General features: G+C 37.1%; 1 long non-coding RNA gene across 1 annotated transcript; it reads left to right on the top strand.

The window, feature by feature from the left end:
* The first annotated feature begins 1346 nt into the window (after positions 1-1346).
* On the top strand, positions 1347-5276 carry LOC144329822 (uncharacterized). Its single transcript, XR_013395461.1, has 2 exons — positions 1347-1511; positions 3057-5276. It is a non-coding gene; the product is annotated as an uncharacterized LOC144329822 (long non-coding RNA).
* Positions 5277-13759: the final 8483 nt, after the last annotated feature.

The following is a 13759-nucleotide window of genomic DNA, read 5'->3' as shown; positions in this document are numbered from 1 at the left end:
CAGAGTAATTTCACTGCCCAGAGCGAATCTGCTGTACCTCACCAGTTTGACCTGCCTCTCTTCCAAGCTCCTAGTAAATACCATTTTATTATCTCTCTGCTTTTTCACATTCCAGAGTGTCACATCACCAAAATCTCACAAAGTATTTTGCCTTTTTAAATTTACCTTTTTTTCACAATATACCCTTTAGATTTGTGAAGTGTATCTCATGGTTGCTTAGAGTTGCATTTTCTTAATGACAAAAGACTTAGGCCCCATATCATGTGCTTACTAGACACGAATATAGTATCTCTGGATACATGTCTATTCAGATAGTTTACCAATTTGATTGTGATACTTGCCTTTTTATTTTGAGTTGTAAAATATTTTGTATGTTATGGATAATAGCTCCTTCTATGTGATTGTGAATATTTTCTTCTATTCTTTGCATTATCTTTTTACTTTTAATGATGTACTTTGAATCCCAGAAGATTTTAATTCTTATAAAGTTAATATATTCATGTTTGTTTATTTTTGTTGGGCTTTAAGTATCATATCTTAGAAATTATAGGAGTTATTGTTTAACTTTAGACCCAAATTACGTTTTTATATATTATCTACTATGGGTTTGGTCTATTTAGAGCTTACATTTGGATATATGATTATTTTGAGCTAATTATGTATATGGTGTGAGTGAGAATTTCAACTTGCTTGTGGATATTCAATTGTCTTAGCAGCATTTGTTACAAATGTATTTTTCCGTATTGAATTGGCTTGGCAACCTTACAAAATCATTTGACTCTAAAGGTAAAGATTAATTTATGGATGTTCAATTCTACTATATTTCTTTGATCTGTATGTCCATGTTTATACTATTTTTGAGCCTTTAAATTAAATTATGATGATACTGAGTTTTTCATGGATGCCCTTTAAGATAAAGAAACTTTCCTCATAGGCTTAATTTGTTGTATATTGTTATCAAAAATGGATTTTGGATTTATCCGGTGCCTTTGCTGCATCCTTTGAGATGATCATATGGCTTTTGTTTTTTATTTTATTCTTAGAGGGCATGACACTAATTATTTTGTAAGTTGAACCAAATTTGCATTCCTGAGACAAATACTCTTGGTGATGGTGTGTAATTCTTTTTCCATTTGCTGATTTGTATTGCTAGCATCTTGTTGAAGACCTTTGTACTTTATTTATAAAATATATTGATCTTAATTTTTCTTCCGTAAAATGTCTTGCTTTTGTTGTAATATCAGTATAAAGTAACTAAGAGTATACTTCAGGAAGTGATCTCTGCTTGTACTGTTGTTTACGTTTTTATGAAGATTTTGTGATAGATTGTTATTAATTATTTTCAGGTTTGGAATAGTTCACCAGTGAAGTCATCTCAACGAGCACAGGGCCTTCACTCCTAACAACAATCACATGAATTTGGAAGGGGATCCTTCCCCAGCTGAACCTTCTTCGCTTGAGACCTGATCCTTGGCCATCATCTGCATCTGGATTCATGATACAGAGAAACTGTGAGTGAGAGCCACTTAGTATGTGAGAATTTATTTCGCAGCAATAAATAATACGCCTGACAGTAAATGCAATGTGGTATCCTGGGCAGAAAAAATGACATTACTTAAAAACCCAGTAAAATATGGAAAAAGCCTATATTTCAATAAATGGTTTTGTGCCAACTATTTTTTAGGGCTTATCATTGCATGTAACTCAAGGATATATAAAGCTTTCTGTGCATATTTCTGTGTATTTAAATTATTTCATAGAAAAGTATTTTTGAAAAAAAATATTAAATGTGATATTAAAAGAATTCCAAAGCACAAACAGAATACCTTCAGCTCAGGAGATGAAAGGACATGTAAAGAGAGAATAGCAAAGCACTTTTCCATATCGATTTACCAACTCGAACACAGGTACACCTGCTTCAGGAAGATTCTCCCCAAGTTCCAGAGACTCGTCCTCTTTCATCTTCTTCATCATATTCTGCATTTTTCAGTCACCAGTTTTAGCATCAGTAACCACTTTTTCAAAGACAGATGCCTGTGACTCACGTGTGTCAAAAAGCCCCATTTTCAGATATTATTTAACAGGACTCCAACAAACAGACCAGAATTTATGCAGAGCTTGCAGTGAGGAGTGCCTTAATGCCAACATGACTATGTTGACAACACATCCTCTTGTGAGTGAAGCATTCACACAGAATGAGTTGCTGAAACTCAATAACATATGTTTACTGTACAAGTAAGGCAATAATATAGTGCTCTAAAATTATTCTGGGGACATAGGGGACATTCGTCTAAGATTTATGAGATGTGAGCAACCAAGAGAGCGTGAACACTGGTGTTTTACAAGTACTCCAGATCAGTAGATGGGCATTTGATTTTCCAGTGAGGGTGGCTTTCAGGGTCTCGTGGCTTCAATACTGTACACACAGAAGTTCAGTGACAGATCTTGGTTAAAATAACAACAAGAATTAACAACCCCTCATCTATTATATTGCAGCCTGGCAATTTAACTTAACTTAGTTTCACTGCATATAAATAGGAACTTAATTTAAATTAATTTCACTGCATATCAATAACTTAATTTAAATGAACTTCACTGCATAAAAATAGCAACCCTATACTCCATGCAAACTAGAATGGCAGTGGAATTTATGTAGTGAAGAAAGTGACAAATTATTTTCCAAATTTAAAGGAAATTTAAGGTTTTATAGGGAAACAAATAGAGGTAAAAATATTTTTAATCCTTCTTTTTCTGACAATTGTGTTCTGCTCTTATAAATAGAATGCTCTACTTTCATTATTTTATAATATAGTGAGTTCATCAGGCACATGTATGAAAATTGTATAGTAAAGGAAGGTTTGTGTCCACTTGGTTGGTTCATTCGACTTAGACACATCATTTACTTTATCTCAAATGGTTATTTTTTAAGCCTTGGTTTTGTACAACATGTAAAGGCATCAGTTTTGTGCAATATTAAGTCTTCATTCAAGTAACTTTTCTTTGTGTCTCTGCTTTGTTTCTGCATTGCTTCTGTACTTCTGCGAACCGTATTTCAGTGAGTAATGATGACAATGGCAGCCGTGCTGTCTCCCATTCTTACCACCGGATGTGAAGAAATTCTAGATGCGATCCAGCCAATCTGTACTCGACTCTCAGTTCCATCTTCTCAACTCACAGTGTCTTCCAAAGTCCATGCCACAACACTGCCTGGAAAATCTCCCAAAGCAGTGTCTTGAGGCAATGGTAGAGCTCATGTCACAGCATGGTATGTCTCAGGTATCACTGTCCTTCCCTGTTGATATAGTCTCTCTTACAAACCATTGTTCCATACACTTTGCCCCTTTTGTGGTTGTGTATACATGTGGTATGGCATGTCTTAACCTCACAGTGAGGGTATAAGCATAGAGTTTTGCATATCTAGAGGTGTGGATCATTGGGAAGCATCTTAGAATCTACCTGCCATATCAGGTCCTGTCTAACCTGTATCAGTTTGTGGGTCTTCACTTATTTTTTTGACCTTGATCCTAGTGAAAAGAACTTGTCAGGTGTTCCATAGGATGTATCACAATATGGATTTGTTATATTTTTTCATCATTTGACTAAGATTAAACATTAATTTATTCACATATTTATCTAATATTGAAGACAAAAATCCTGAACAACATATTATTTAGAAATACAAATTTAGAAAATAATAAAGAAGAATGAGGCTGAGCACGGTGGCTCATGCCTATAATCCCAGCAATTTGGGAAGCTGAGGTGGGTGGATCACTTGAGGCCAGGAGTTTGAGCCCAGCCTAACTAACATGATGAAACCCTATCTCTACTAAAAATACAAAAATTAGCCGGGTGTGCTGGAACACACCTGAACGTTTCTTATATTCTGTGTAATAGTCTCCTAACAGTTATATGACTTGGGAATATCTTCTTCCATTATTTCAGTTGTCTTGATGGTGCACTTTGCATCTTAAAAGGTATTGATCCATGTGAAGTTCAGGGCATCTATTTTTTTTCTGTCACTTGCACTTTTGTGTCACATGTTAGAATCTATTGTTTCACATAAGGCCATGAAAACCTATTCCCGTGTTCTCTTCTGTGGGATTTTTAGTTTTAGCTCTTACAGCTACCCACGTATTCTATTTTGAGTCAAATACATATATGGTACAGGAAAGAGTTAAACTTCCATGTGGATATCCCTTTCTCCCAGGAACATTTGTTGAAAAACTATTTTTTCCTCTCTAATCAAATTTTCAACCTTGAAAATAAGTTTGCCCTATATATAAAGATGGATTTTGGCGTGCTCAACTCCATTCTATTGGCTTGTATGTCTTTCCTTACGTTATGTGAGTTTTCCGTGGATGCTGTTTGTAGGTTTAGCAAGTTTTCTTCTATGCCTAACTTTCCCAGAGCTTTTATCATGAATGGGTTTGGAATTTGTCAAATACCTATTCTGCGTCTTTAGAGGTGACCATGAGTGTTTTTAACAAAATTCTATTACTATAGTTTATAACACCAGTTCTTTTTGTAGGTTTAACCAAACTTACATTGCAAGGATAAATCGTTTTGTGTTTAGTGTATAATCCTTTTTATATGTTACTAGTTAATTTTGATAGTACTTCCTTGATACTTTTTACCTATTTCATATTGGTCTGTAATTTTCCTTTCTGGAAATGTCTTTGTCTAGCTGTGGTGTCAGGGAACACTGGCTTCATACAGTGCATTGGGAAAGGTTCTCTACTCGTCTGATTTTATTGATTGTTATTAATGCTGAAAGGCTTTGAATAACACACCAGTGAAGTCATCTTGACTTGGACAGAAATTGAATCCTTACAAGAATTCTAGGAGCTTGGAAGGGGATCCTTCCCCAGGTGAGCCTTCCCTTGAACTCTCTGCCAGGTATCCGACCCAGAGAAACTGTAAGTACTATGTAGGGCTGTGTTTTAAAGTCTAAACTCTGTAGTCATATGTTATACAACAACCAATCGGTAATATGCCTGACAGTAAATGTAATGTGGTATCTTCGATTAGATCCTTGAACAGAAAAATGACATTAGTGGAAAACCTGGTAAAATATGAAGAAAATCTATTTCAGTTAATAGTTTTGTACCACCGTCAATTTCTGAGTTTTCATAAATATGCTATGGTGATATAAGGTGTTCACATTTCAGGAAGCTGTAGGATATATGAAACTCTATTATCTTTACTACTTTCTGTAAACCTAAAACTATGATAAAAACATTTCTTAAAATGTAATATTCAGGTACCAAAAAATAAAACAACAATAAGAGAGACAGATTTAAACCACTATAAAGCCACAGATCAGAGGATGAATGGAGATGTGGGGATACTATGGCAAAATAGCTTGCCTTATTATACCCCATTCCTACACAGGGCACCTGCTTCAGAAGGACACCGTCACGCTCCAGGGACACTCATCCATTTTCTTATTCCAATCACACCATTATCCAGTTATCAGTTCCTGTGTTCGTAACCACTTTTCCAAGGAAAGATACCTTTCTCACATATGTTAGAAGGCCCTGTTCGCAGGCACTTTCTGGCAGTGTCTTTGTAGGATCTCAGTATAAAGACATTTTAGAAGACATGACTTCCAGACATTAGAAGAGAAGATTGAGAAGCACCAGTGATGGGGAACATATATATTTCTGCATTAAGCGTGTTTTCTTAGTACAGATTCCTTTTTTTCCCAAGTTTCATGTCTATCACTTTTCCAGTCTTAACCCTGAGCACTCAGAGCTCATCGACCCTCTTGCCACCTAGAGATGAGTCTGCCCTTCTACAATCTACTTCTCTCTCCTTCCTGGCCTGCCACTTGGTGATTTTTTTTTTCCTCAAAAATTTAGTCATGGATGATCTTCACAGTACACATCATAATAGACCAGATGTGTGCATTGAAATGCAGAAGAAAATGGGATTGTACAAGTTACTTACTTTATAGAAACTCCTGTTATAATGAAATAAAAAGAGCAAACCTCCATGACTTAAGATCGCCAATTTAAATGAAACTGTCCTTTCCTATGAGGTAAATTGTAAGATTAGAGGCGTAAGAAGGTTTACTGAATTATAAATGCCCCAAATAATAGCACCTGAATTACTGCTACAAACTTCTCAGAACTGAGAAATATGGTCAAGGTCAGCTGTGTCTCTCACTATAGGTCTCCAGGACCCAGGAGTTTGTTTTCTCGCTGAAGCTATGAATATGGTATGGAGAATGTAGCCCATGATCACGGTCTGAAAACGCAAGAGTCTTGACTTTGCAGATGTCCTTGGGAGCGTAGTATGCAGTCCCATGGCTTAGTATGCTTTGTGGGCATGGCTTCCGGAACATCCCTGGTGCTCCTCTATAAAGTGGTGTGGCCTGTGAACAGGGAGCTGTGTTGAGGAAGAGGGGATAGTCCCCCTGCTGTGGTGATCTTTGTTTAGCCAGCACATTTGCAGTCAGCACTCAGCTTGTGTCCATCTCTTAGATCACAGGAAGGTGGGCTGGGGTATGTTCTACTTGCTATTCATTCCTTTTTTCTATTAGGCTATCTCCACCTCTGCAAGACACACTCTGTATCACTAACATGCCTCACCTTCATACATCTGATGTCTAAAGGTTCATTTCCACATCTTTTTGAGCAGGAATTAACCTACAGCTCCATGATTATAAACTTTTTTCATATCTAGTTAACTTTCTTCCATGATAATGTCTACTCTGTGGCTTTTGGGCTTGTCACTTGAAATGGTTTCATTGTGTCCCCACCCAAATCTCACCTGAAATTGTAATAATCCCCATGTGTCAAGGGCAGGGCCAGGTAAAGAAAATGGAATCATGGGAACAGTTTTCCCCATACTCTTCTCATGGTAGTAAATAAGTCTCACAGGATTTGATGGTTTTATAAATGGGAGTTCCCCTGCACAAGTTCTCCTGTCTGCCACTTGTAGGATGTGACTTTGCTCCTCATTCGCCTTCTGCCATGATGGTGAGGCCTCCCTGACCATGTGAAACTGTGAGTCAATTAAACCTCTTTCCTTTATAAATTACCCAGTCTTAGGTATGTCTTTATTAGCATCGTGAGAACAGATTAATGTATCAAAGGACAATATAGATCCATGATGTGTCAAGAGAATGTGTGGTCGCATAAATTCGTGATGGAGTCTGCATGATGAAGAAAACTGAATTATCACAGTGTTTTCTCAAAGGCTTAAGGCATCGTATTCTTGAAAAGTGATAGACATGAAACTCTGCTACCATGATGTCCCAGGCACAGAGGACACAGTGCTGAGCACTAAGCTTGCAAACATTACTATGGTAGCCTGGAAAATATGATTTGTACTGAGTCTGGATTGGCCACCAGAATTCTCAGAAAGATGGCACTGAAAACACCCCATCATCTGACCATGTCCTTAGGCAAGAACCCAACGCTCTCTCCGCCCTCTAGTCTGAATAAAGGGTGTATGATTCCTCTAGTTGAGATAAGGGCTTCCTGTTCACTCAATTGAGCCCTAGTAGAAGCTGAAACTCTCAGTGCCAATATGCTCAACATTCTAAATTATACACTATGTGAGTTTCTTGTTCATTCAGTGCACTCTTTGGGGAACACCAAAGCCTGTTTCATTTTCTAAGTATCAGCAAGTGGAGCTGATGAGTAACAAGTGATCAGAGCAAAGCATTCCATGAAAACCAGAATGCACGTGCATCTCCATTCCCTGCTTACAGTCAGATTCACAAGACCCTCATTCATGGGATGGGAAGGATAAAAAGGGAGGGAAAAGAGATAAATATGTAGTTGATCTGGATGAAGAATCAGATTTGGAAAGCAACGTAGAATAATCTCTGCTTATATTTCTAAGATTAAGGAAAAAAGTCTCAAGATAACAGAATTTTCTGTCTTCAGAGAGCTGCACTCTGCTGCAAACTTTCAAGTAAGACTTTACCATTTCTGTCTTCTTTCTCCATGGGATCTTTGAGCCATGATTTATAAAATCACCTCTACATCATGTGTTTTTGTTATGTCTAATAACCTCTTGAAGTCTTTCTAGGGACAGTGACTATAAGTTATCACCCTGCCCAACAGGACTCCAGGAAACTGGGTCCTGGATGTTTACAGTGTGCCTCTCAATGGGATACTTATTTATCCTGTTGGATACCCTGAAGCATAAGTCTTTGACGCAGCATCTTTCTCACAGGAAATTTGTTTACACTGTCAGACACCCTTGTGGCACTTGTCGGACCTGTGTCCACTCCATTCCCACCAAGGTAGCCACTGTCTAGGAGAGCTCTGAGTTGGAAAAAAGTTGAGTTCACATGTGCTGGTCACGTGAGACACGAGGAAGCAACTTAACAAAGCTAAGTTATTTCTTGCAGGTGAGGATCACTGGGCACCGTTGTAGGGTCTAACTGACACATTAGGTCTTCTCCAGTCTGCAAGTTTCATAGTCTCCACTTATTTTTCTTGACCTTGACCCTTTTGAAATGTACAGGTCAGATATTTTGTATTTGTAAGATGTCCCACAATATGGATTTGTCTCATGATTTCTCATGATTAAACTAGGGACATGTATACATTAAACACCTGTCATCTAAGTTTGAAGACAAGAAGAACTAAACATTATGGATATTAGAAATATAAACAGAGATAATACAACAAACACAAATTAGAGGATAACAAATAATTTCACAGTCATAGCGACCTTCAGTGATTAAGGAAGATGATTAAGCTAAGGAGTTCCATTAACGGCCATGAACACATTGCTCATCTTCTATTTTATAAGGTCAGCAGTGACTTTAAATAAAAAGAATCCTTATACATTTAAGAATCGTTTGGGGTTTACAGAATTGTTTTAAATGTAGTACATAGATTTTCCATATATCCCACTACAGTTGCTCTTTTTATTAACTTCTTAATGTAGGACATTTGTCACATTTAACTAATTTTAAACAGTAGAATGAACTACTCTTCATACTTTATTCAGATTTTCTTATGTTTCACTTAATGTCTAATTTCTATTCCAGGATCTCACCCAGGATACCTCAGCACAGTTAGCTATCATGTCTCCTTAGACTTCTCTGAGAGTCACAGTTTCTTAGATTTTCCTAGTTTTTGATTACATTGACATTCCTAATGTGGGATTTCTCTGAGGTTTTTTCCATGATAAGACTAGATTTGTGGGTTTAGGAGAGGAAGATGACAGAGGAAAGCTGCCATTCTCCTCACATCATACCAAGGACACAGGCTCTCAACAGGCTTTATCATTATTAATGTTAATTTGATCACCTAGTCATTTTTATCAAATTATCACACACTGTGAAATTATTATTATTTTTCCTTTTCCCCATAGATGTTTCAGAACAAAGTCACTAACACAACACGCATTTGAGCAGTGGGTAGCCATGGGCCAAGCAAGATGGTTCACGCCTGTAATCCCAGCATTGTGAGAGGCTGAGGCAGGTGGATCACCTGAGGTCTGGAGTTCGAGACCAGCCTGGCCAACATGGCGAAACCTCTAAAGATACAAAAATTAGCTAGGCCCAGTGCATGCGCCTGTACTGCCAGCTACTTGGGAGGTTGAGGCAGGAGAATCACTTGAACCTGGAAGGCAGAGGTTGAGGTGAGCTGAGATCACGCCACTGCACTCCAGCCTGGGCAACAGAGCGAGACTCCAGACTCCATCTCAAAAAAAAAAAAGTGGGGATTCATGATCCACCTTCTTATAGGCAAAATGTATACAAATTTATTTGAACCCTCAACCATAAACGTGTCTATTCTATTACATATTTATTCATTTATACATAAATTATATAATCATCTAAACACGGATATTTTATACTTTACAGATGCTAATTTATTTGATTGTTCAAATTGTTGCATGGTTGGGTATTGGAAGGTTTTTTAGTTGTCCGTGGTATAGTTTTGAAATACCCACATAATTAAGGTTCAGTGTTGTATGGTTGGTTGGTTTTGTTGTTGTTCAGCATTTTCTTTTCTTTAACCACTACTAGGTGCTCCAGGCTAACTCTGTATTTAATTGTACTCCAGGCTAACTGTATAATTCTGTAATTTCTGCTAATGTTACCAATACCATATGATCTAATCCAGCACCACATGAATGATGTGTGTAGTCTCTTACTCTCCCTGTGAAGAAGTTGATGCTGGTCTGTTAATCATACTGCCTGAACATACATGCACAGTGGTTTCAGAACAGGTAAGTTATACCCCAATGGGAAACAATTTTACCAAGTAAAGTACAGCACGTAGGTATAAATACTTTGGCTTTTAGCCTCGGCATGTCCACTTATTACCCAAGTTACTTAGACCCATTGCTTTCCCCCACTTTCTTTAGTGAGGTTATTCCATAAATTCATTACATAATTATATTACTTTTGGGGATATTCCTCCTTGGAAACCCTTTACCTACTAAGTAAGGTTTTTAAATTTGCATAATTTAGTACACTCTTTGTGTTATAAAGTTCTTCAGGATTCAGAAAACATTATTATGTATCCACCAATACAGTATCAGAGAGAGTGATTTCACTGCCCCAAAGAAACCTCCTGTATTTCACTGATTCCACCTTTCTCTCTCCCAAGCCCCCTGTTACCACCAGACTCTTTGCTATCACTATACTTTTTTCCTTTTCTAGAGAGTCATATAGGTAGAATTACACAGTATTTTGCCTTTTCCAACTTGTATTTTTTCACATAGCAATATACCTTTTAGATTTTTGAAGTATATATCATGTTTTTTAGACTTCGCATCCTCTATTGTTGCAGGACAGGTGAGCCCCAAATTTGGGGCTTCAACTGGCAGGGTTCTTGGCTTTGCCCAGGAAAGTATTTACGGGCAAGCCAGTGGTGATAGATGGCAGTCTTTTATTGAACAGTACTGCTCCTTTAACACTAGGGCTAACTCATAGGCGTTGCACCAGTTGGTAACCTATGGGCTCTTATCAACTATCCTTACACTAAGGTAAAACTACTTTCAATTACATGGAAGTTGAGGGGTGGACCAATGAAACTTAATGGGCAGGTGATTCAGAACTTTCCAGGACAGGAGCAGTAACTTCTGGGTTGTTGCCATGGAAAGAGGTGGTAAATTCCTGGTTGTTGGCCTGGAATTTGTAAACAGTCATGCGCTGGAGGGAATGTCTCATGCCGGTGAGCAGTGAGGACAACCAGGGATCCCTTTGTCTTCTTTTGCCGGTTTCTTCACTAGATGCTGTCTGGACCAGATCTCATTTTGATCAGCAGGATTGTGACTAGGAAACAACTTGCCGGTCTCCTGCCTCATAATGGCAGAAGGCATTGAGTGTCTCTTCGTGTGATTCGGATGTGCCTGTAGCTTTTATGGAGAATTGGGTATTTGAATAATTTCCATTTTTGATTGAGATATATGCCTTTTTATTTTTGAGCTCTTAAGAAGTTGCCGTATATTATTAACAATAGACCATTATCACCTATAAAACTTGCAAATACTTGCTTTTTAATTTAACTTAAGTTTCAGGGTACATGTGCACATTTGTTACTTAGGTAAACTTGTGTCATGGTGGTTTGTTGTAGATTATTTCATCACCAATGTACTAAAGCCTAGTACCCATTAGTTATCTTTTCTGATCCTCTGTCGCCTCCCACCCTCTGATAAACCTCAGTGTGTGTTGTTCCCCACTTGTGTTTTTATGTTCTTGTCATTTACCTCCCACTTATAAGGGAAAAACTTGGTATTTGGTTTTCTGTTCCTGCATTAGTTTGCTAAGGATAGTAGCCTCCAGCTCCATCCGTTTTCGTGTAAAAGACATGATACCTTTTATGGCTGCATAGTATTCCGTGGTGTGTATGTTCCACATTTTCTTTATGCAGTCCACCATTGATGGGCATTTAGGTTGATTCCACATTCTTGCTATTGTGAATAGTGCTGCAATGAACCTATGCATGCGTGTGTCTTCTTCACAGGACACTTTTTATTTCTTTGGGTATATGCTCAGTAATGGGATTGCTGGGTTAAATGATATTTCTGTTTTTAGGTCTTCTTGTAGTCTCCACACTGCCTTCCACAATGGTTGAACTAATTTAGACGTCCACTGACGGTGTGTAAGTAATTCCTTTGTTCCACAACCCTGCCAGTATCTATTTCTCGACTATTTAATAATAGCCATTCTGACTGGTGTTAGATGGTATCACATTGTGATTTTTAATTGCATTTCTTTCAGGATCGGTGAGGTTGAGCTTTTCTTCATATGATTGTTTGCCACATATATATATATCTTCTGTTGAAAGTGTCGGTTCATGTCCTTTGCCCTCTTTTTTATGGAGTTGGTTTTTTTTTCTTGAACATTTGTTTAAGTTCCTTATAGATGCTGCATATTAGACTTCGGTTATATGCATAGGTTGCAAAACTTTTCTCCCATTCTGTAGGTTGTATGTTCATTCTCTAGATAGCTTTCTTTTGCTGTGCAGGAGCCCTTAAGTTTAATTAGGTTTCATTTGCCAATTTTTGCTTTTGTTTGCAAATATTTGCTCCCATTCTTTGGGTGTCTTTATTTTTGTTGGTGCAGTGTGAATCACAAAAGTTTCACATTCTAATGAGGTTTAATATGCCTGATTTTTCTTCTTCCCTTTTGCTTTCGGCATCATATCTTAGAAAAGATTGTTTAACCTAAGACCGCGAAGATGTATTCCTGTGTTATTTCCTACATTTTGGGCCTGTTTAGCTATTATATATAGATATATGATCCTTTTGAGTCACTTACATTTTCAGTGTGAGGCAGGAGTTCGACTTGCATGGAATATGCACTTGCTTAGAAATATTTTATTAGAAATATTTATCCATATATAATTTATTTGGTGACATTATAAAATTATTTCACTATAAATGTATGTATTCATTTTTGAGCATTATATTCTATTACATTGATCATCATCTATATTCTTATACTAGCACCATAAATCTTGATTACTATTACTTTGCAGTGAGTTTTGAAGTCAGGAAGTATGTATCTCCCACGCCAACCTTTTTTCTTCTTTCTCAAAATAATTTAGGCTACTCTGGGTCTATTGCATTATATATGAACTTTCGATAAGCTTTGTGAATTTAGAGGAAGGAAGTGTCACCTGGGATTTTGATAGAGGTTGCATTAAATCTATAGATCCATTTGGAAAATATTGCCAGCCTAACAACATTAACCTTTATAAGCAATGAATAGTCAAATTTTTTCCATTTTTTTCAAAATGTTTTCTATAGTTTTTGTGTATATATCTTATACTTAATTTGATAAACTTATTTTTGATGTCATCTCAAATGGAACATTCTGAGATTTTTGTTTTAGATTATTAATTACTAGCATATAGAAATTCAGAGGATTTTATATCTTCACCTTGTATACTGCAAGTTTGTTGAACTCATTTCTAAATTCTAAACATATTTGATTAGAGTCCGTTAGAATTTTTATACATAAAATCACGTCATATGCCAACAGACAGAGTTTGACTTCCTTTCCATCCTGGAAGCCTTATATTTATTTTTCTAGACTAACTGCCATGTCTGTATCCTCTAGTACAATGTTGAAAACAAGTGTCAAGAGTGGAAATCCGTGTCTTGTTTCTAATCTTGGAGAAATTAGTGAACGTTTCAGATTACTTATGATGATACAGTAGTTTTTCATGGATCCCCTTTAAAAGGGAGACAGTTCCCTTAACTGCCTCATTTGCTGCATATTTTTCTCATAGGGAGTTGGAGAATTCTCAATTGCCTATGCATCTTCTGA

This window comes from Macaca mulatta, chromosome 7 (assembly GCF_049350105.2).
Source record: "Macaca mulatta isolate MMU2019108-1 chromosome 7, T2T-MMU8v2.0, whole genome shotgun sequence".
NCBI lineage: Eukaryota > Metazoa > Chordata > Mammalia > Primates > Cercopithecidae > Macaca > Macaca mulatta.
Note: the sequence above shows the minus strand (reverse complement) of the source record. Positions and strands in the feature narration are given on the sequence as shown.